The sequence below is a fragment of the Prionailurus viverrinus genome, chromosome A3 (genome assembly GCF_022837055.1).
Source record: "Prionailurus viverrinus isolate Anna chromosome A3, UM_Priviv_1.0, whole genome shotgun sequence".
Taxonomy (NCBI): Eukaryota; Metazoa; Chordata; class Mammalia; order Carnivora; family Felidae; genus Prionailurus; species Prionailurus viverrinus.
In genome coordinates this window covers 6965516-6987261 of record NC_062563.1, presented here as the reverse complement: position 1 = coordinate 6987261, position 21746 = coordinate 6965516, and positions in this window count along the sequence as shown.

Sequence of the window (21746 nt, the reverse complement as noted above, 5' to 3'; positions counted from 1 at the left end):
TCAGGAAAGTAAACATCCAACCTGTCATTCCCCAGAAATGCTTGTGAAATTTTGCCAAGGCAGAATCTCTGACACATTACAGGGAATTTGGCTTTTAGTCTCTCCTTCTATAACCTGATTGTGGTGTTGCATCAGTTCAGATGGGGTAGGTTATATCGATATAACAAACAACTCCCAAATCTGCATGGTTTATAACAACTACATGGACACTGGGTTGGCAGGGAAGCTCTGCTTGTGTCTGTCACTCATGGCCCAGGTTGACAGCGTAGCCACCTGCTCAGATATTGCCACCCCCATGTGTCCATGACAAAGATCTTCAGAAGGCCTTGTGTGGGTAATTAAATATTTATCCCCAAATTGACACATGTCACTTCTGCATGCAACTCGTTAGCAAGAACCAGTCATTGGCTGCACAAGGGGGCCAGGAATAATCTTACCCAGTGCTCAGAAAATGAGATAACTGGATGTATTTGACAAATAAGACTAATGACTATCATGGCTACCAGTTTCTCCACAATACCTGACACTTGTAAAAATGTGGGCATTTAAAAGTGGGATATTTCTTTAAAAAAAATATGTGCCTAACTCACATATTCATGTATCTTATTTAAATTTAAGATGTTTTGGAAGGGAGTTCCTTATTTAAAGGAGAATATTGGTGCATATTTTTTCCTTTTCTTTCTTTTGAAAACAATCACTCTCTAAACAAATTCTCAAGTTCCAGGCTTCACTACTATGGATGTATTTGGTCATTGACATAATCAATGGTCAACTTTTCTCCTTAGGTCATGTCTCCAAGCTCCGGGAATACATTTTTGGCTCACATAACTGAAGATCCTTCCACTGAAGCTTCAATCACCAAGGATTCATTTCTTCATGGCCTCCATTCTCCCTTCTTCTGCACCTGCTTTGTCCCATTGCTGCTCCTGTTAAGGACCACCAAGGTCCGCCAAGGTTGAGGCTCCAAGGACTCAGCACTTGCTGCTTTACATGCAGCGGGACAGCATGTGTTACTCCAAACAGCCATCCTCGGAGGAGAGAGAGCATCTCTCCCAGAGCCCCAGGAAGTCTCCTCCTGAGTTAGTGCATGTCCATAACTGAGGCAACCACAGAGAGCGCAGGAATACACCTGCACCCCCGGGGGGCTGAAGGGAAGGTCAGTCTTCCCCAAATTGGAGGACCAAGAATGGACAGGAAGGAATGGGTTCCCAGAGAAAAGTATGGGTAAAGCTTGAAAAGGGGAGATGGAGGAATGTTGACAGGCAAGGCAAGCGACAAGTACCCACAAACTGATGTCCTTCAAGGAGCCTAACACTCTATCCTGGTATTAAGCCAGGATAACAGTGTGTGCTCATAGATATTCACAACACAAAGTGTGCCAAGCAAGATGCAATACCTACCAAGAATGAGCAACTAAAAGGTGATTACAGAAGGTTATTGTTCTTAAACGTCAAGAGTATACAGCATCATCAAGGCTGTCATTATGGCATCAAATGTTAATCCTCTTCTTTTATTTTTTTTAAGTAACCTTCCTGCCCAACATGGCACCCAACACAGGGCTTGAACTCATGACCCTGAGACCAAGACCTGAACTGAGATCAAGAGTTGGACGCTTCACCGACCGAGCCACCCAGGCACCACACCCCTCCTCTTTTAAATCATGCCAAATATGAGTTAAAATGATTTCACCCAGATTACCATTTCACTGTGATGTCATGACTTGACACAAGCCACATAAGATGCCTCAGCCTCCTTGCCTTCAGAAACTATCCTCAAGGATTCGAGTCAAGCCCTGTCTGACACAGAAATTACTTATTTTTAGTAGTCTCCGGATTACTGTCCATGAAGTTGTTCAAACCATGGTCATTAGACTCCAATTTATATTCCCTTCTTAAATTTCTGCCTATGGAACAAATTCAGTCCAATCCATCTCTCTTGGATGATTGGGAAAACTTCAAAAGATAAATACTAGCCGTTGTAAGATGTAGCCAGAGGAGGAAGCAATTCAAATTAATCTTACTAAATATCATTGGTAGTGAGCAATGATTTATTTCACTCACTTAGGAAGGAGGATGTTTTCCACACCTCCATAAACTGCCATTTGATATTGTGGCTAGCCCTCGTTGACAAGAATTGTTTTAAGAAATGAAAACAGCCAGCACCAAACCTAATGGGTGCTTTCCATGTAATCTTGGCTTGACTCAGCCCACTAGGAAAGCATTTTTCATCTGAATCACAGTGGAAGATATGGTATTAGAGATCTTAAATTAGTATCTGTTGTCTGAGCCATGCTCAAGGCCAGATAAATATAAGAACCCTCCATTTATACATGTGTTTTAGGTGGGATGAAGGTCAAAGCATGCTTCAGGATAAGCTGGAATGCGTGGAACTTGGTATGAACTCAAATACTCACATATTAAATGATATCAGGAAAGCAAATAACATCAATTTCTTTCCTATTTAAAACGTGATCGGGACATCTACTCTCAGAACAGCTGGCTCAGACAACAGGGAAAATAAATTGTACTCCGCCGATAGAGCCTCCTCACCACTGAGGAAAGGAACAAACTGAACCGACAGAGCACAGAGGTCGGGGCTCTTTTCCATGTTTTAAAATTCCCCCAGGCACCGTGCAGACAGGGAGTCCTGGCTAATTATCATCAGTCTCCAACCGCCCAGCTCCCTTTGCTGTTCCTACTCCACACTAGGGGTTTGCAAGTCTCATCAGCTACAGCAGACACGGGGACCTACGCATAAGTAATTCTGGCCACTGAGTCGTGTGGGTGAATTCATAAGATGGATTTGTGTGAACTTCAGGAGAAAATATGAGCACACAAATTGATAATTTATAGTGGGAGTTTAGCAGATGTTTTCAGAGACACCTAAGGCAGAAAAACAGCAGGGGACAAAAGTCCCCTGGTTCTTACACAAAGCCATCTCTGAGTCTGAGGGTCTGAGATATTTTAACCCTGCACTTCCCCCCCTTCTCTGTGGTCAAAATGAGGAGTAATAATCTGGGAAATTAACTGGAGCCGAAGACTTCTCTGCTTGTCCAGCATCTCACCCTTCTTAAGGGAAGAATACTCACCCCACCCTGGTCTTCCAGAGAAATTCCTTCCCCCAATGGCTCAAGTTCCCAGAGGAGCTGCTCATCCTAAAACCACACCTCTGGCCACAGAGACAGCATGTGCCCAACATGAGCCAACCAGATTTTCAAAGCAGAGAGAAAGGAAGGAGGACAGTATCTGAGGAAGGTTTCAGGTGCCCCCATATCTCATCTGCTGAGCACAACAGTGGGTGCAACTCAGCTCATCAACCATGAATTCACTGAAGGCCCATTTGCCAGACGTGTGCTTTACCAAATGAATCAATTTACCAAAATGTTGTTTCCTGAAACTGTTTATAAGGTTGACCATCAACTAGTATTAGATGGTATGCTTTAAGAGCCTCTGAAGATTTCCACCAGGTTTTCAATGAAATTTGTTTGAAATTTGTTGGTCTGTTTGTTTATTCAGAGCAGCAGTTTGGGAACATTGGTTTTTAACCCAGCAGCTCTTACCCCACCCAGTCACACACCATCAGCCACAGCCTCAGGAAATGCCACGAAGGCAACCCCAAAATGGAGACCCCCACACAGACCCACCATGACTTACATTTTATACCCTTTCTTAAACCAGTTACTAAGAGGCACCCAAGCAGCCTTCGTTTCAACCCCAGAAGGTCAGCACATCCCTAATCTGGTCCAATCTCCAACTTCCAAATCTCCCATAGGGCCTCTGGAGTTCATGATCTGTCATCAGGAAAACAAACAAACAAACAATCCTTGACCATTTGACCTCTTCCCTGAATGTCCTCTTCTTCTGGCTCTAACTAAAGCTTGACTCTAAGTCCTCATGACTTTCCCTGCACACCTATGCCCACCAGACCTGCAAGTGAGGTACATGTATACCCTTCTGACTCCTTAAGCCCTCTCAAAACCATTTCTCCATCTCTTTGTTTTTTGTTTATTTGTTTTTTAGTTTAGAGAGAGAGTGTGTGTAAGCAAAGAAAAGGTACAAAGGGAGAGAGAGAGAATCTTAAGCAGTCTCCACATTCAGCGCAGAGCCCAATACAGGGCTTGATCCCACGACCCCGGGATCATGACCTGAGCTGAAGAGTTGGATGCTCAACCGACAGAGCCACCAAGGCACCCCATCACCTTCTGCTTTGAAGTGTAGGCCATCTAACTGATGACACCTCATAGTGGTCCTTGTTGCCATCTCCTGGAAATGTATGACCACTCCTCATTACTCAGTGGACGTTGTGGCCTCTAGTTTGCATCTTAATTTCCTCCATCGATTCCCTTGACACCTTCAACAAATACCTAGGCGTTCTATACCACCCACTTGCCTTCCCATCCAATGACCTGAAAGCACATGAGGCACAGCAGTGTCCTCTGCCCCCCGCCCCCTTCAGTCATGCATGGTATAGTCACATGCTTAACTTTGTATCACCAACAACTGCACCATCTTGAAAATAATCTTAATCCCCTGGGCCCCATTTCCTGACCATCTCCACCAGTCTTTCCAGCCCTGTTTCTCTAGTACTGCCACTACAACAATTCCCCAACCTACTGGGACATCAGCCCACCCACTCTGTCACTTTTTCATCACCCACCTTCACGTTCTCACTTCTCTCTTTGTCTAGGTGAGCTTCAACTGCCCCTCCCATGGCCTGTGGTCACTCACTTGCCACGTGCCAGACAAAGCCATACACAGGTTGGGATCCGCTCTGCACCTGAACCTGATCATTTAATCAGGGCCACCACTCTGTGCCTCTCTCTCCTCACTCTGCACTCTGGCCACCCCCATCCCTGGTCCTCTGAGAGTCACTCAAGTATCCCAAGCTTGTCCAGATAAGAATCTTCACTCTTTCTGTTCCCTCTGCCTGGAGCATCCCAGCATCCCTGCGGTCGTCTTCCTTTCCCTGGCTCAGCTTTGCATCCTTCAGGTCTCTGCTTTAACATCCTCCCTCTCTTTTAGTTCAACTTTATTGAGATGAAATTCACATAACATAAAACTAACCATTTTAAAGTGAATAATTCAGTGACACTTAGTTGACTGCATTCATAATGCTGTGCAACCACCACCTCTATGCAGTTGAAAAACATTTCCATCACTTCAAAAGGAAACCTTAATGTGCCCATTAAGCATTCCCTCCTCATTTCTCCCAACCTCCTAGTCCCTGGCAAACCACCAATCTGTTCTCTGTCTCTGTGGGTTTGCCTATTCTGGAACACCTTTTCTTTTGATAGGCTTTCTCTAAAGATCTTTAGAAAACCACCCTCTTACTTCTAGTCTCTGGCATTCACTGTTTACCCTCAATAGAATATATCATTGTACAAAACTCTATTATTTACATACATGGCTGTCGTCCTCTCTAGGATGTGAGTTTCATGAAACAAACATTCTGCTTTGTTTACTTCTCTGTTCTCAATGCCTGTAACAGTGCTTAGCACACAGTAGGCTCTCAATAAATATTTGTCAAGTGAATAAAGACAATCCTATGAGGTAGTCTAGTAGTAACATTCTTTAGGCAGCAAATGGCAAAATTAAATTCAAACTAATTCAGGCCAAAAATAATTAAATAAATGAGTTAGTTATTGGCTCATTTACCAATTGTGAGAGTGTCTCATATAGGAGCAGATCATCCAGCAGAATAAAAGACTGAATACCCCCAGGAGTTTATCAGTGTCTCTGTTTCTCTGTCTCTGTCTCTGCCTCTCTCACTTATCATCTCATCATCTCAGACAACTCTCTTCCCATGGATGGCATCCCAATGAATAGGGTATGCATTACCATTTACCATTATTATCCATCCATCCATCCATCCATCCAACTATTCACCCATTTATCATCCCATCAACTTACCCATCCACCCATCCATCCATCCATCCATCCATCATCCATCCATCTTTCTATCCACTCAACAATTTATCAAAACCCACATCTATCTTTCAGTACTATTTTAAGTAATGTATGTGAAGCAATGACCAAGACTAAATCAGATGAGATGCTTTTCCTCCTACCCCTAACATAAAATATGACAAACAAGGGGGTGTGGGGGGGGGAGTGGATTCTGGGAAGGGGAGATAATAAAAACAGAGGACCCAGGGAAAAGCTTTGCTGTGTGTTTAAGGAACAGTGAGAAGGCAAGTGTGCCTAAAGTAACATCAGTAAGAGGGAGCCGGGTAGAGCATGTGGCCAGAGAAAAGGCATGGCATAAGGTCACATAGGGCCATATTGGCTACTGTAAATATGCTGGATTTTATTTGGACTGAAATAAGAAGCCGGGGTAGGGTTTTAAGCAGAGTTATGACATTACCTGATTCACGTGTCAGGAGTTTTGTTCCAGCTGCTTTGATGAGAATGACACCACAGGTGGGCAAGAGTAGAAGTGAGAAGATCCACTAGGGGATGAAAGGAATGGTCCAGGGCAGATACAATGCCGTCTGGATGGATGCAGTACAAGCCACTAGTTGTGGATTTTTAACTCATTCAGACTGTACGGCCCATGAGATAGGTTGATGGACTGTCTACAAGGAATGGGATGGGGTCTGGGGCTAGAATAAAGAATTCCCTCAAGGTTTGTGCCTATGCAATGGAAAGGGGAAAAAATGTCACTTACTAAGAAGGGGTATCTGGGGAAGGAGGCTATTTGGTGGGGAATCCAGAGTTTAGATTCAGCCCCATTAAGTCTGAGATGCCTGATAATATCTAGAAGGCAGCTGAGATCTAAATCTGGAACTCTGAGGACAGGCCAGGCCTTGGGACAGAAATTGGCTTTTTCAATAAAATGAAACAATATGTAGGGTAATTTTATACATGTAGGTCAGATCCTCTCATGTTTCAGCTCAACTTTGCAGTAGTTTCCCCTCTGACAGGGAATCCTGAGTCCTTAGAATGGCCTCCAGAGCCTGGCCCTTCTGAGACCCCATCTCCTCCACTCTCCCTCCACCCAAGCACCCAGACCTTCTGGATGTGTCAGAACCCCGCCAGCCATGTTCCTGGCTCAGGCCTTCCCCTGGCCTCTTCCACCTGCCAAGTTCTCTCCTAGATAGCCTCTTGTTTCACCTCAGCAACACCTTTAAGTCTTTACCCTTTTCAGTGAGGTCTATCAAGATCATTCTACCCCAGTTTGCAAACCACCCACTCCACCCACTCCAAAGCACTTACCATACCCTTCGTGCTAGCCTCCATCATTATTTATCAACCACCTATCTCTCCCCTTATATATTTCTTAACTCCACCCAGACAGAGACTTAGTTGGTTGTTCCACTGACCACTGTGTTGCCAATGCCTAGAATCAGGAACACTGGATGAATGTTTGGTGAATGAATGAGTGAAAGCACTGCTCTCTGAGTGTGACCTAGTTTGGCAAGGGCCTCATTTCCCTAAAGTTTTGGCCTCTTTCTAACTTGAGACGTCAGACTATATAGTCCCTCCCAACTTGGACTTCCAAACTTAAGATTCAGAAGAGCAATAGGGGAAAGGGAGTTTGGTGCTGGAGGCAAACCACCTTAGTTCAAACATGGTCTCCATCCATTAGCTATGTCTCCCTTTCTGAGCATGTATCTTTACCTGAAAGGTGGGGGAAATAATAATACCCAATTACATCAGGCAGGAACCAGTTAGAAAGACAGAAGCCATTCCAGGTACTTCCGTTGTGGGGATTTATCACAGGGAGTTGGTTATACTCCAGATCCACTAGGTCTTTTTGATGATAACACAATTGTCAAGGTCCCGACACATAGCACTCAAAAAACATAAGCTATGAATGCAAAAGTAAAAATAAAACATTGTCCCTTTCAGTTGGGGGGGGGTCTTTTGGTCATTTCTATTGTTGGATGCCTAAAAGAGCGTTCTTTATAAAGTAAGGAAGGGGAATAATAAGAATCCAATTAGAAATTGAAAGGACTTATATTTATAAGAAGAAAGGTGAGGTGTGGAATGGGGTAACAGTTGGTTGACTCATCCATTCTTTGTTTCCAAAAGAACACTAGTGAGAATTTCTACTTAAGACAGAAGAAAAAGAAAAGCCAATTTATGCTGTCAGAGTTAGCCATTATTTTAGTCCCACAGCCCCCCGGTGAGCATACGGTATTTTTATTGCTGGAGTTCATCACTAGTGCTTACTCAATAATTAGATAATCCCTATAGCAATCTATTGTAGTCATGTCTGAAAAGGGTTCCTTATTGCATCTCCACATATGTCAATAGCTTTCATAACCCATAAATCAGTAAGATATTGCTGGCATTAGAATTTTAAGCAATTAATGTTAATCAATATGAAAGCCCAAAAGATGGATGTGGTTGGGCTTTTTTCTTTCTCCATACAATGAAGACGCTGAAACTCTATTTATTTGAATTAGTTCATCAGCCTTTGAGATCTGTCATTAGCTGAAATGACAATTACTATCAAATCGTCATCATCATTATCTGATAATTTTTCTACAAACCTAACTTTGCATAGCACTGTGAGAGACTTTGAGCATACCTGACATTAGAGTTCATGTTCATGTTAAATGCTAGTACAGAATGAAGTCTCAAGGGTGGGGATGGCTCCAAAACACCTTTGGTATGCCAGTGTGGGAGACATTTGAAAGCACAGTGATTAGAGAGGCACCTGGGTGGCTCCGTTGGTTAAGCATCTGACTTCAGATCAGGTCATGATCTCACAGTTGGTAGGTTCGAGCCCCACATTGGTCTCCACACTGATGGCGCAGAGCCTGCAAGGGGATTCTCTCTTCCTCTCTCTCTCTGCTCCTTCCCTACGTACACTCATGCTCTCTCCCTCTCAAAATAAATAAATAAACTTAAAAAAAATAAAAGCACAGTAATTAGCATTACTGCTTTGCACAGCCCTTTGGATTAAAATATAGGTAAGAGTATAGAGAGATACCTTAGGCAGCGACTTGGTCCTGATCATGGAGGTGGGGAAAAGAAAATATAACCTACTACTGTTAAGTGATCTTGCAGATGGCAGTACCCTCTTATACAGATCTTCTGGAACAGGCATTGTGCTTTGCCTCCTGAGCATCTCCTGCATATTCTCCCTTCCTGTTAGGATCCTGACTTTGTTCAGATGTCCACCTCTCCTCCACGCAGGCCCTGTGCTCTGGGGCCAGATGATAACACTCAGCCTTCCAGGTGGACTTGATTGGTATAAGAGTTCCTCACTGGGGATTGGCTTAGATATTGGCATGTGACCCAAATCTGGCCAATAAGACATGGAGTAGCATCTCTTGAGAGGCTTCTGTGTAGGGTTTTCTTGCTCCTAAGAAGTCGTCAGAAGGGAGGAGAAAAGGTTCCCCTCTCCTAGATACTGTTTGTCTAGATGTAATGCCTAAAGTTTGTGCAGCCACTTGCTGACAGTCTGTGCATAAATTCAGAAGGGAAGCTGGCGAAAATGGAGCAATGGCAAGAAATGAGTTAACAAGCCATTTCTTTATTGTTTAAGCTGACTGGAGTTGGAGTTTATTTGCAGCCAGAGTGTCATTAGCCAAACTCAACTTCAGGGACAACTGTCACTTTATTAACCAGCATACCTTCTTGCTTTGTTTCTCCTATACTCGTTTTAGCCTCCCAATGAGAGCATGACTTGATTTATTCAACTGAAAATATTAAAGCCAATTCAAACTTCAGGTCTTCCTTGAAAATGTCTTCAGATCTGCAAAACAATTGGCTCCTTCTGTGTTTTTAGAACAATAGTGCCCACTTCAACCATAGCATAGTACGAATCACTATGTACTGAAATTATCCATCACCTGCCCCCAATACCAAAATACATTATATTTTGACATTTTTTGGAGGTCAGACATCATCTCCCAGTCTGTTAGGCTATCAGGTATTCTCGCGGTCCCCATCACTTAGAAGGTTTTCAATAATCATTCATTAATGAGTAAATGAATGACAAACTTCTCACAGATATCTATAACTCTCTACAGACTCTCCCTCATCCTTGTTTTTCTTATTTTACCTAGCACAACACCTACTATTTCTAATTATGCTTCCCTTCTCTACATAAAAAAGAGTTATTTTTACTTACATTTATTTAAATTTCCCTAAAACATCACGAAATGACACCCAAAATGTATGTGCTTCATTAAGTAAGCATCATTAGACCTCAAAAAACCCAGTGAAGGCCACCAATGTGCCCCCCAAAATTAAAACTGAGATGACTTAGGTCAGCATTTCTAATATTGCATCCCTCAGAAGAATTATCCTTTACGATGTGAACAGGAGCTTACAGAGCTCTGTGGTCAGGTAATTTAGAAAATACTGTTTAAAAAATGTAAATAGTTTCTTAAGTGCAGAATTGCTCAGAGCTTCCTGTTTGCCAACATGCTCTAAGACAGAGCTACGGTATGAGATTTCCCCAAAATGTATTTGAATACAGAATCAATGTTCCAAGTTACAGTTATTAAAATATCACCATGATTGTTAAAAACACACTTTGACATACATTGTTCTAGATTGAGTGAGCCTTGAATACGACATTCAGTCATTTTGTTATTTGAAGAAAGGTGAAAAATAAAAAAGAAATTGGAGGTAAGGTATATCTTTACACACAAAAACATCTTATATATTTTACATAGCTTCTTACTGTTATATTATTAAGCTTTAGTTGCACCTTTGAGAGAATCACAGAATCTTAGATCTGGGAGGGCATCTTAAGGATTGAACAGAAGACCGACTATGACTATGTTGCATTCATGAACCCCTTTGAGAATCTAATGAAAACAGCAACCTTCATCCCAGAGAGATGTATCTACACACAAATAGTCACATAGAGCTCACAAACCTCTTGACAAATTCGTGGACCCAAGTACTGAACACCCTACCACCTAATCTACCATGACCACTGTACATATTGAAGAAACTATGGCCCCAAAGTCATATAGCTTTTGAGGTCAAAGTCAAGGTAAGAATTTAGGAATGCCAACAACCTCTTTGCCCACTTTTTAATTCTATCAGGCCCCAAGTCATTTTTATATCATCATTGTTAGACTCTATCAGGCATACCTGATTTTCAAAACCTACCAATGGAGTTGACTAAATCTAGGTCAGGCGACACTGAAAACAGTGGGGCTGACTAGTGTTTTCCAAATATTTTGGACAGTTGCTCCCAGACTAATGTTCTACGAGTGCCATACTATGATTATGCCACCATTGCCATAATTCAAGTATTTTATACTCATTTCCAGCTAGCAAAGTAAATTAACAAGCATGTTCTGGACCTCCTATGGAATGCAAAGTACAAATGCATAAGGATTCAGAAACCTGCCTTGGCTCGTAAATTCCAGAAAAGAAAAAACAGGAAATGTTCTTAGCATGCTTCTTTTTAAACAACCTCGATGACTTTCACTGAAAAGAAATGACTAATAAGCAGAAAATATTGCTGGTGATAATTACTACCAAAACTTTATTTATGTATATATAAAATAAATATATTTATATATATATATTTATATATTTATATAATTATCATGTGTAGACATTAAGTGCTTTGATGTTTATGAAATGTTAGAGCTATGGACAATGTTATGAATGCAAATGAATGAAAATTGCATGCATTTACTCAAAATTTAGACCATAAAATTAATTTATTGAGCAGAACATAAGATGGCGTTTTCCCATGATGGGCCGATATTCTGGTATTATCCTGGAATCCCAGCGCAGGGGGGAACTTCCCATGTAAATGCAATACCCTTTAAATGAAACTTAGTCCTGAGCTCACCTTGGCCGTGGCAACCTACATTTGCCTGTATACTGTGAACATCAATTAATGACTAACCATATGCCAGGCACCCAACTAACCACTGTACATTGAACCTTTCCACTGAATCTTCCAAACACCCAAAGGAAGTAGATATTTACCCGTCTGCTCTTACAGATATGAAAATGGAGATTCAGAAGGCTTCAACAACTTGCTTATGGCCACATGGCTAGTAAGTGTTGGAGCTGGGATTTGAACCCTTAGAAGGCTCTAGATCCTAAGCTCCCAGCCATTACATACCTTGCCCTTTGGTAACCACTGGCAGTTCTGTAACCAACGTTGCTAGGGCCAAATGCAAACCTTTGCTTCACATTTTTATTCCCCCTATCTTTGTTAGTATAATCAGGCATTTTAGCTGAAAGATTCTTTTCAAAAGCCAGCTATTACTGAATCTCCACTTTATTCAAATTCTTCATCCAATATTCATCAACCTCCGGGTTTTCTACTATCGTCCTCCCCTTCACCATACAGTCGCATATATTATGAAGGACACCAAGCAAAGCAAAGTTGAGTAACATATGGCCCCCGCCCTCTAGAAACTTGGAATTCAGAGGAGAAAAAACAATTAAACTAATTAGTACAGCACAGCCTAAGATATCAGCATGTGGGTGCCGGATCACAGACGAGACTTAGTCACACTGGTCTGTAGGACTGGGATCCTGGAGAAAGCGCTGCTGCCTGAGCAGAACTCTGAAAGATTCTGGGAATTTTCTGGATCAAGAACGGGTTGGGCCTGGGGGTGGGGAGGACAGGCACTGTAGGCAGAGGGACCGGTATATGTGGAGTTTAAACTAGCATGATGATTTCTCAAAATTTCAATAGTTCAGAATCTAGAGCAAACTGTTCTGTGACGCTTGGGGACCCTGGAAGTGTGGCTTGTATGCAAGAATAAGCCATCACCAAAGCCCTAAGGTGCTGCCCAGAAGTTCATGCTGAGTTCCAGCTTCCTTGGGAATGTCCTCTCTCTCTCTCTGTCTGTCTGTCTCTCTCTCTGTCTCTCTGACTTCTCTTTGTGTGTATGTGTGTGTGTGTTGCAAGTGTGTGTGTGTGTGTGTGTTGTATGGGCTGGGACGGAGGCGGTATGTGTGTTGCTAAAAACTCTCCTGACCTTGTATCTTGCAGAGGACTCTGCACCATCCCATAAACTTCTGACATTTTCCTCCTTGTTAAGGAAAACCCAGGAAACCACCTTCATGGCACTCCACCCTTTCAGCCATCACCTGTTCTCTTCTCCCTTCTGAAGAGAAACAGAAGGGATGAATGGAGCATGACTATTACCAAATAAAGTATCCTAGGATCCAGAGGTCCCTTCCCGGACAGTACACGGAAAAGATTTCTCTAACATCCCTGTTCAAAATCCCTCTTTGTTGAGAAAGTATCTTCCCTTCTTTAATTTCAAATTTCTCCCAAAAGTCAGAGGGAAGCTGGCTCTTCAATGTCCCCAGAGAGACAAATGACTTGAAATTAGAAGTCACTTGAAATTAGAAGGTGTGCTACCAAAATAACACGAGCAGGTAGAACACTCTGCCCACCCCCGTCCCCTTGGCTCCAACAGTTGTGACCCATCCCCAGGAATTTGGACACACATGTTGGGTCCACTCCCATGGACAAGCCGGCCACCCGCCCTGTGGGCAAGATCCAACAGACCACTGAAGGAACTCACACTCTGAAGGGCATTGTGGCACGTGTGTGTAACTTGCATGTATGAAAATGTGCATGTGGCACCTTCCATGTTCTGTCTCCATGTAGTCGACAATTTCTCTCTGTAGCTCTAACAAGATTGAGTTGGAGAAGCCCTAACCGGTCTGTCCCTCTTCCTACACATTCAGCCTTCTGGAAATGAAGCCTTCTATGGGGATAGAACAAAACACAGTTGCCCACTTGAATGATTAAAAAAAAAAAAAGTCAGGGCGCCTGAGTGGCTCCTTCAGTTAAGTGTTGGGCTCTTGGTCTCAGCTCAGGTCATGATCTCACATTTTGTAAGTTCAAGCCCCACATAGGGCTCTATGCTGACAGCACGGAGCCTGCTTTAAATTCTTTCTCTCCCTCTCTCTCTGTCCCAGCCTCAAAAATAAATAAATAAACTTAAAAAAAAAAAAAAGGCCAAAAGGAAGGGAGGGTGGTCAAAATCTCATTCAGTCCCACATGCCTATGGAAATTCTTCCGAGCATGGGCTCCCACTTTTCATGAGAATCTCAAAGGATTTGGTGTTCTCTAAAAGGTTTAGAATCCCTGATTAAGAGATCTCTTCAGAGATGGGAAAAAAAAAAATTCTGCTACTTCAGAAGAAAGTGGATGTGCATATGTCCTCTCCCCGCCTTAGGCTCGATGCAAATTGCTCATTCAGGTATGAATCCCTTCCATCTGACGCCACGGCTGCTTCCTGATGTACCTGCAACTTTTGTGATTTTACTACCCGTGCAAAGTGGCACTTGCTGCCTCCAGCAAAAGACACGAGCTATTTATGGCCTCATTTTACAGCTGCTTCTGGAGATCACCTTTACCAATACAAATATCACAGAATTGTCTTTGGGTGTCACAAGCTGCCAAAGTGTAGCTCACGCCAGAGCCTGATCACTCCATGCTAATGATGTGACACGCATTCTGGGCTTAATTAGATGGGCCGAAGTGGAAGCTTGCTTGTAGCGGCCACGCCCTTTTGTCAATCTCTAAACAGGAATGTTTCAACTCCTGGTTTGCGATTTACGTCATAGTGTAGATAAGTGCAGCATTTTATTGCTGGAAACAAACTTCAACATCTACCCCTACAGTATGCAAAAAATAGCATAAGCAATTCTCTCTGGGATGGTGATGCACCCCAGAATAAACGTAATTTAGTCTTACCTGGGCATTCATCTCTCATTCCTTGGCAAAACGCGCGCGCGCACACACGCACACGCACACGCACACGCACACTTCTAACTCTTGCTTTGTGCTGAGTTAGCTCTAGAAATACCTAACGCTTTCCAGGGTTGCATGGCGCAGTCTGCCAGATGGGAGAATTAATGTAGCAACAAGCAGATATGCCGGGACCAGGCTACCTGGGAAATTGTGGCAAGCTACCTCACCTCTCTGTGCCTCAGTGTCCTCAGCTTTAAAATGGGGTAATCATGACTTCAGAGCGTTACATGAGGATTAAATTGAATTAATAGGTGTAGCTTCCTCAGACCAGAGCTTGCCACTTACATGGCTGTTTACAGGAAATCTCATAATTCTCTCTAAAATGAACAAGGACCAGTACGTACGTGACAGAGTGGCTGTGCAGGTAGATGAGTTACTACAAGCACAGCATCTAGAAGGCTGTCCACACATGGGGAACACTGTGCAGCTCTGTGCTTTTACCATTGCATCTCCCCCAGGAGAGACACTGCTGTAAAACCCGTGTTGAGGGGCGCCTGGGTGGCTCAGGATGTTGAGTGTCCGACCCTTGATTTTGGCTCAGGTCGTGATCTCACAGCTCATGAGACTGAGCCCTGCATCGGGCTCTGCGCTGACAGTAAAAAGCCCGCTTGGGATTCTCTCTCTGCCCTCCTCTCTCTTTCTCTCCCTGAAAATAAGTAAGTAAATGTAAAAAACAGTGTTGAAAATCATCTATCATATGCACTCATCTTAGATGCTGATGTTGTGGACTTATGTGCATTTTGGACTTTCATTTGTGGGGCGAAATATTATGCAGAGCGAAGGGGGAAAAGACGAAAGCTACGGAAAAGGGGTGAGAAAGAGGAAATATCAATAGAAGGGATGCTTTCTGAACTATCTTATGACTCATTAGTAAAAGTACTTTTTTCTGCTTTTCTGTTTTCTCCCTTCAGGGAGCTTTCTGTCCCTTAAGGCTGGTTTAAACTGTGCCCATAACCAAGCTTAATAACTATAACCAAGCTTAATAAAGAGATAGGAGATTCTCTTTTTATTATTTCTGGCCAGTGATGCCCAGGTTTAAACTAATTACCAGGAGGCCCAAGGTGCTCGTTCACTCACTTTTAAATAAAACTACAACACTTCTACGTTCAGTTGGGAAGAAGTTTAAGGCGTCTGGATTTGAAGAAGTGCTTCTAGCTAGGACCTGTCTTCGTCCGTAATTGTGCCAAAGTCTTATAATGATGATGGCAACAGCAACGGTGCAGCCAAGAGTCACTTGGAGTCCCCATCCCTCCAGGCTTAGGCAGGATTGTCAGATCCCAATCACAGCCCAGGGAAGCCCTAGGGAGCCTTGGTCTCCCCAATATGACTGCTAATGCCCATGGGATTTTGCTGTCCCGACCAGACTCCTGAGTCCATATGAGCCACCTCTAGTGAGCCCAGAAGTCCGTGCAGCATGTGGCCTCCACCACCGGGCTCCTCCCTCTTCCTCAACCCTCCCAGACTCATACTCTCCTCTCTCTCTTTCAGGACCTCATGTTTTCCATATCTCCTGCTAAGTGATATTGACCCTTTCTTGGCAGATTTGGTACTAGCTAAAACCCACCTTGAGCCGATGGCTACAACTTAGAGAATAAAAATACCCCTGATTTATGACAACACTGATAGATCTTATTCTTCAAGTTCTTACTACTAAGGTTTTCAGGTCTTTGTCTAACCATCTGGTTTAAAGCTTCCAACGAACCCACAGAATAGGTATTATTACTATTATCATCCCCACTAACCTTTAGACCAACGGTTCTCAAGTGGGGGCAATTTTGCCCCTGACCAGGGGACATTTGGCAATGTCTAGATACATTTTTAGTTGTCACAAATGGGGGAGGGTGCTACTGGCATCAAATGGGTAGAGACCAGGGAAACTTGAACATTCTACAGTGCATAGGATGGCCTCCCAGCTCCAAATGTCAAGTGCGAAGGTTGAGAAACCTTGCTTTATTCCAGCTACAAAACCAAGCCTTAGGTTAGCTAATTTGCTCAAAGACACGAGCATCAAAGGGCAAAGGCGGGGCTCTACCAGTCCAAAAGGTGTGTCAAAACTAGGCTTTCATCTAGGACACAAGCTTCCTCTTTTAGTTATCTATTGCTAAGTAACAATATCAGCAGAAACCTAACAGCTTGAAACAACACACATTTATTATTTCACAGTTTCTGTGGGCCAAGGGTGTGTACACAGCTTAGCTGGGTCCTCTGCTTTGGGTCTCAAGACTGTAATTCAGGTATCACCTAGGGCTCTGGTCCCATCTGAGGCTCGCCTGGGGAAAGATCAGCCTCCAAAGTCACTCAGTTTCTTATCAAAATTTATTTCCTTGCAGTTGTAGGACTGAAGGCTACAGTTTATTGCCAGCCTTCAGGTGGAAGCCACCTTCAGGGTCCAGAGGCCACCAAGTTCCTTGTCACATGGGGTCCCCCAACTTTCTCAAAGCTAGCAAGAGAGAGACCCCAGCATGACAGACACTATAACCTTATATAATATAATCGTGAGCATTTCCAACCATGAACCACCTTTGCTGCACTCTGTTAGCTAGAAGCAACTCACAGGTCCCACACATACTAAAGGGGAGGAGCAAGAGGTGAGTATAGGACCATATTAAGAGTCTGACATTCATACCACTAATGGAATCATTACCTTGAAGGTAGTTTCTTTCAAGGGTAGTAATTTCATGGGCCATATCCCTGCAAATATCTCTATATCCATCTCATCCTTACATATATGAACAAATATTTACACAGGCCTACTACGAGTGTGAGGGTCCAGCACTGGGGGCAGTGAGCATTCCTGATATCAGGTTAAGGCAAACACTACAAAGGTATTTCTGAAAGTCAACCTGATATGGCTTTTGGAGCACATCACTGAAATCCATACCCCCCCCCCCCATTATGAAGGAGAAGGTCAATAGACTCTACTCTAAAAGGTGGCAGGGAGGGGGGGAGGAGAATTCAGACTATTCCATGATAGAAAAACTAATTGTGGTATCTCCTTAACTTTGAATGGCACTCAACTGTTCTCTCCTTTCAACCCTATTCTTCTGTCTGTCCTCCAAAACTTATCCCTCCATTCTACCTCTTACTTTTCCCACCCAGACCCTTGCTGCACACCCATGCTGGGTTTCAGATACAGAGAGATCAGAAAATTCAAAACTAAAATTATTCCAATATTTGTCATATATATTAGAGCGTTTGGTTGCCAGCAGGAGAAATGCATTCTGGAAAAGCTTAACAAATAAGGAACGAAGGAAAAGAAGGCATCATCCCCAGCTCTGAGCAATACAGCAATAGAAGAAAAAAATCCTAGCACAATATAGGGTTTCGGAAGCTTCCCTTAGCCAATGTGGGGTAGGGGTGGCAGTGAAGGGTTATCCAAGATCTATCTCAGACTACTGTTTAACATGTTGGATTAACAACAAATCTTCACATCCCTTTGCTAGAGAGGTTACAGCAAAATGTATTTTGGTTCATTGTTTGTTTTATACCATACGGTTTTGTTTTGTTTCCCAATTTAGTTCTGGCTTTCTTATTAATGCTATTTGATCAAGACCTGTGGTAATTAACCTACCCTTTGGATCAGGTTTAATTTTAATTAAACAATCCTCTAACTCTCAACAGGCTAAATGTTTGTTTCTTCTGCAATTCTTATCACAAGGCAATTTTATAGAACTTTATAGATTTTCTGAGAAATTGCTTTATCAATTTTTCCCTGCAGCCATACACCCAAGCTGACTTGTATTGCTAGCTGTTGCTTTAAATTAATTTTCTGTTTTTTTCCACTTCTTTCTGTTGGGCTACTTAATCCCTACATTAATTTCTTCACCTTCTGATTAACAATTAACAATGGTTATGGTCGGTTCCACGACTATAAAATTGGCCTTGTTGGAGTCCACATTTATCTTGCCTTAATGATCAAATGGGTTCTGTGTAAGATGTCTTATGATTTTTTTTTCTACACATCAGCTTTTCTATATTCAACCTGGGATCTAAAACTCAAGCTGTGCTCTCTTGCCTCTTACATCATCACCAGTAATAAAGATTTTACTGTCAGAACTTGGCTGACAAATTTGCAGGCTCTTTATTACTAGCAATGATGGACTATAAGAAGCAGAAAAAACACAGCTTGAATTTCATTCCCAGCTCAAATCTGCAAGGCTGGCATTTAGAAAAATTATCCTGTGATTTCATAAACCAAGAAAATTTGTGGGTGAAAGAGAATTAATATAAAACTTCCCCCCTAATCTCCTTCCTAGATGGCTCTGGTAAAGTCATTGCACAGTGTGGATTTGGTCAAGCCTGCACCGAGAAAATAATATGTAGATAATGTGTGTGACTCCCTTTTATTTCAGTTACCTAGATAATTTAAGCTAGAGGAATTGGAAGGACAGAGCTATTGTCCTCTATGACAAGAATCGGTGCTGTTGTGTTCTAAGAGTACACATTACAGTGGAACATTGGTGCTTCAGTGTAAACCCTTGCATTCTCTAGGCTAGAGGGTTCTATAGGAGTCATTTTCCATCTCTGTAAATTATAGGTAACTAATAACAAAGCAGAACAACCCTTGTCTATATACATCACAATTCTGCCCTGTCCAGAAGTTCGATTGACTTCCCTCCATTATGGAAGAAGCTCGTTTTGCCTCCCTTTACACATTCATTTCAACATTACTTTATTCCATTTGAATGCATGCCTTTTAGACTACTCCACTGTGCCAATGATAAGATCCACCTAGTTTCCTCATTGATTGAGTTAAAAAGTTGCTAACGCATGTTCATCTTATATCTGACAATTGTGGTTTACTTTAATAGCTTTTTTTTAATGTTTATTTTTGAGAGAGAGAGTACATGCAGGGGAGGGCCAGAGAGGGGGGACAGAGGATCTGAAGCAGGCTCTGTACTGATAACAGCACACCCAAAATGGGGCTCGAACTCATGAGCCCCAAGGTCATTACCCAAGCCAAAGTCAGACGCTCACCTGACTGAGCCATCCAGGTGCCCCGTTTTTTAACCTCATTGAATCTCCATTGATAAACTCCCAAATTAGGGTGTATTCAAGTGGTAGGGTGAAGTACTGTGAAATACTGTTGTAAAATAACATTGTGAAGGACTACTGTGAAATACTGTAAAACCTTGGATTGAGAATAACTTGTTCTGTAAGTGTCTCACAAGACAAGCAAACATTTCTAATAAATTTTAACTTGATAAATGAGCCATGTCTTGCAATACGCATAGTACAGGACACCAAAGGTCACATGATCCCAACTGAGCCAATGGTTCTTCTCTCTCTCGCTCGCTGCAGGATTGTGGGTGACCATCAATGCCAGGTCACATTTCCATGAAATCTTCAAAAGGAGGCAAAAGCAAGGGTCATCGGATAGGTTCCTTGTCAAAGTTGCACGAAAAGAGAAAGATTCCATTGAGCCAACAGATCGCAGCGATTGGGTTAGTGATAGTGATAGTCATCCCACACAATAGCCCTCCTCTCTCTCGTCTCCTTCACACCAGCAGGAAAGATTTTCAAAGGTAAGTGCAGGTTAATTTGTTTATTTTTTTTCGCTATGGTTTATATTTTCTTTATTATCTTGCAGGATTCTGAAGTAGCACCATGAAGTGGTCCCTTGAGATAGTACTGTGATCTAATGCTATCAAGTAGTACCATTATGTAGCCCCGTAAAGTAGTCTTGTGAAGTAAGGCCAGATGTGAGAGTCACATACACATGGTTGCTAATTCCAGATTTGTTCTTTGCTCTCTGCATAGTTTCTTAGGTGGATTATTTCCATTCTTCTAGTTTCATTACCTTGTGTGGAAAACGTGACTAATAATGATACCCACTTTGTGGGTTCTCCTGGAGAATGATACAAATTATTACATATTTTGAGTGGTATTATTTATTGTGTTTATAATATCGATGACTCCCATATAGGCTTTCAAATATATTGACGTATTGCTTACACATAATCTCCAAAAATTGGCGCATTGCTTGAAAGTTCCAGTTGGACTTCTTGGACCCATTCTTGAGTTTCTAATTTAGGGCATCTGTCCCTTCAAAATAGTAACAACAACCTCCAGGAGTGATTTTTTTTTTCATGAATGTGATGTCATAAAGACACAAATTTGTTGGCCTATTTTAATTGTTTACCTACATAAAATATATGTGTATATATGTAAAATTCTAGAATCAGACCAAGTTTTCTTCATCCTGTTTCTGAGAAAGTAACAAGAATCCAAATATATTTTGTCAGCAAACTTAGAAGATATGACTGGAATCTTCACAGGAGGGAAAAACACAGAGGAAGGCTGCTCCAAGGACACTTATTCAGCTCCCCCCTGGGGTAACACTTTCTGACGATGCAGCATAACCCACATCAAAAAGGCAAAAGAAAGGGGGGGGGGTATCAAAATATACCCCACAGTGTGGACATTGTTACATTCTGGCAATCCATATCTAGAGCCTCAAGGTTGTTTCTATGCTTTGAAGCTGGCATTCCTCTTTCAGGAAAATATCCTTAAAAAAAAAAATAGTCGGATACACAGACTTAGGTATAAGGGTATTTACCACAGAACAGTTTCTGGATGAAAAATCAGAGACAACCTTAATACCCAATATTATCCAGCTACCATAAGCCATTTTTTTCAATAACTCTTTTTAATTTGGAAAATGCTCACAGTATAATACTACATTTAAAAAGAATATCAAATCCTATGTGTTCTATGCTGCCAATTCGATAACATTTCACACGGATACACACCCCGAGCGTATGCACACGCATGTGTACATAAGCAGACAGAATGAAAAACTGGAAGAAACTGTCCAAAATATTTTTATAACGCATATCTCTCAGTGGTGAGATCATGGGTGATGTTTCCATTTTTCCTTAAGCTATTACAGATTTCCCAAATTTTCAACAATGGGAATGTGCTACTATTACAGTCGGTAAAATAAACGTTACAACAACGACAAACTGCAGATGGTACCCGTAGTTATACTTCTAAATTGCAGAAGTTTCCGTTGATAGCTGAGGACA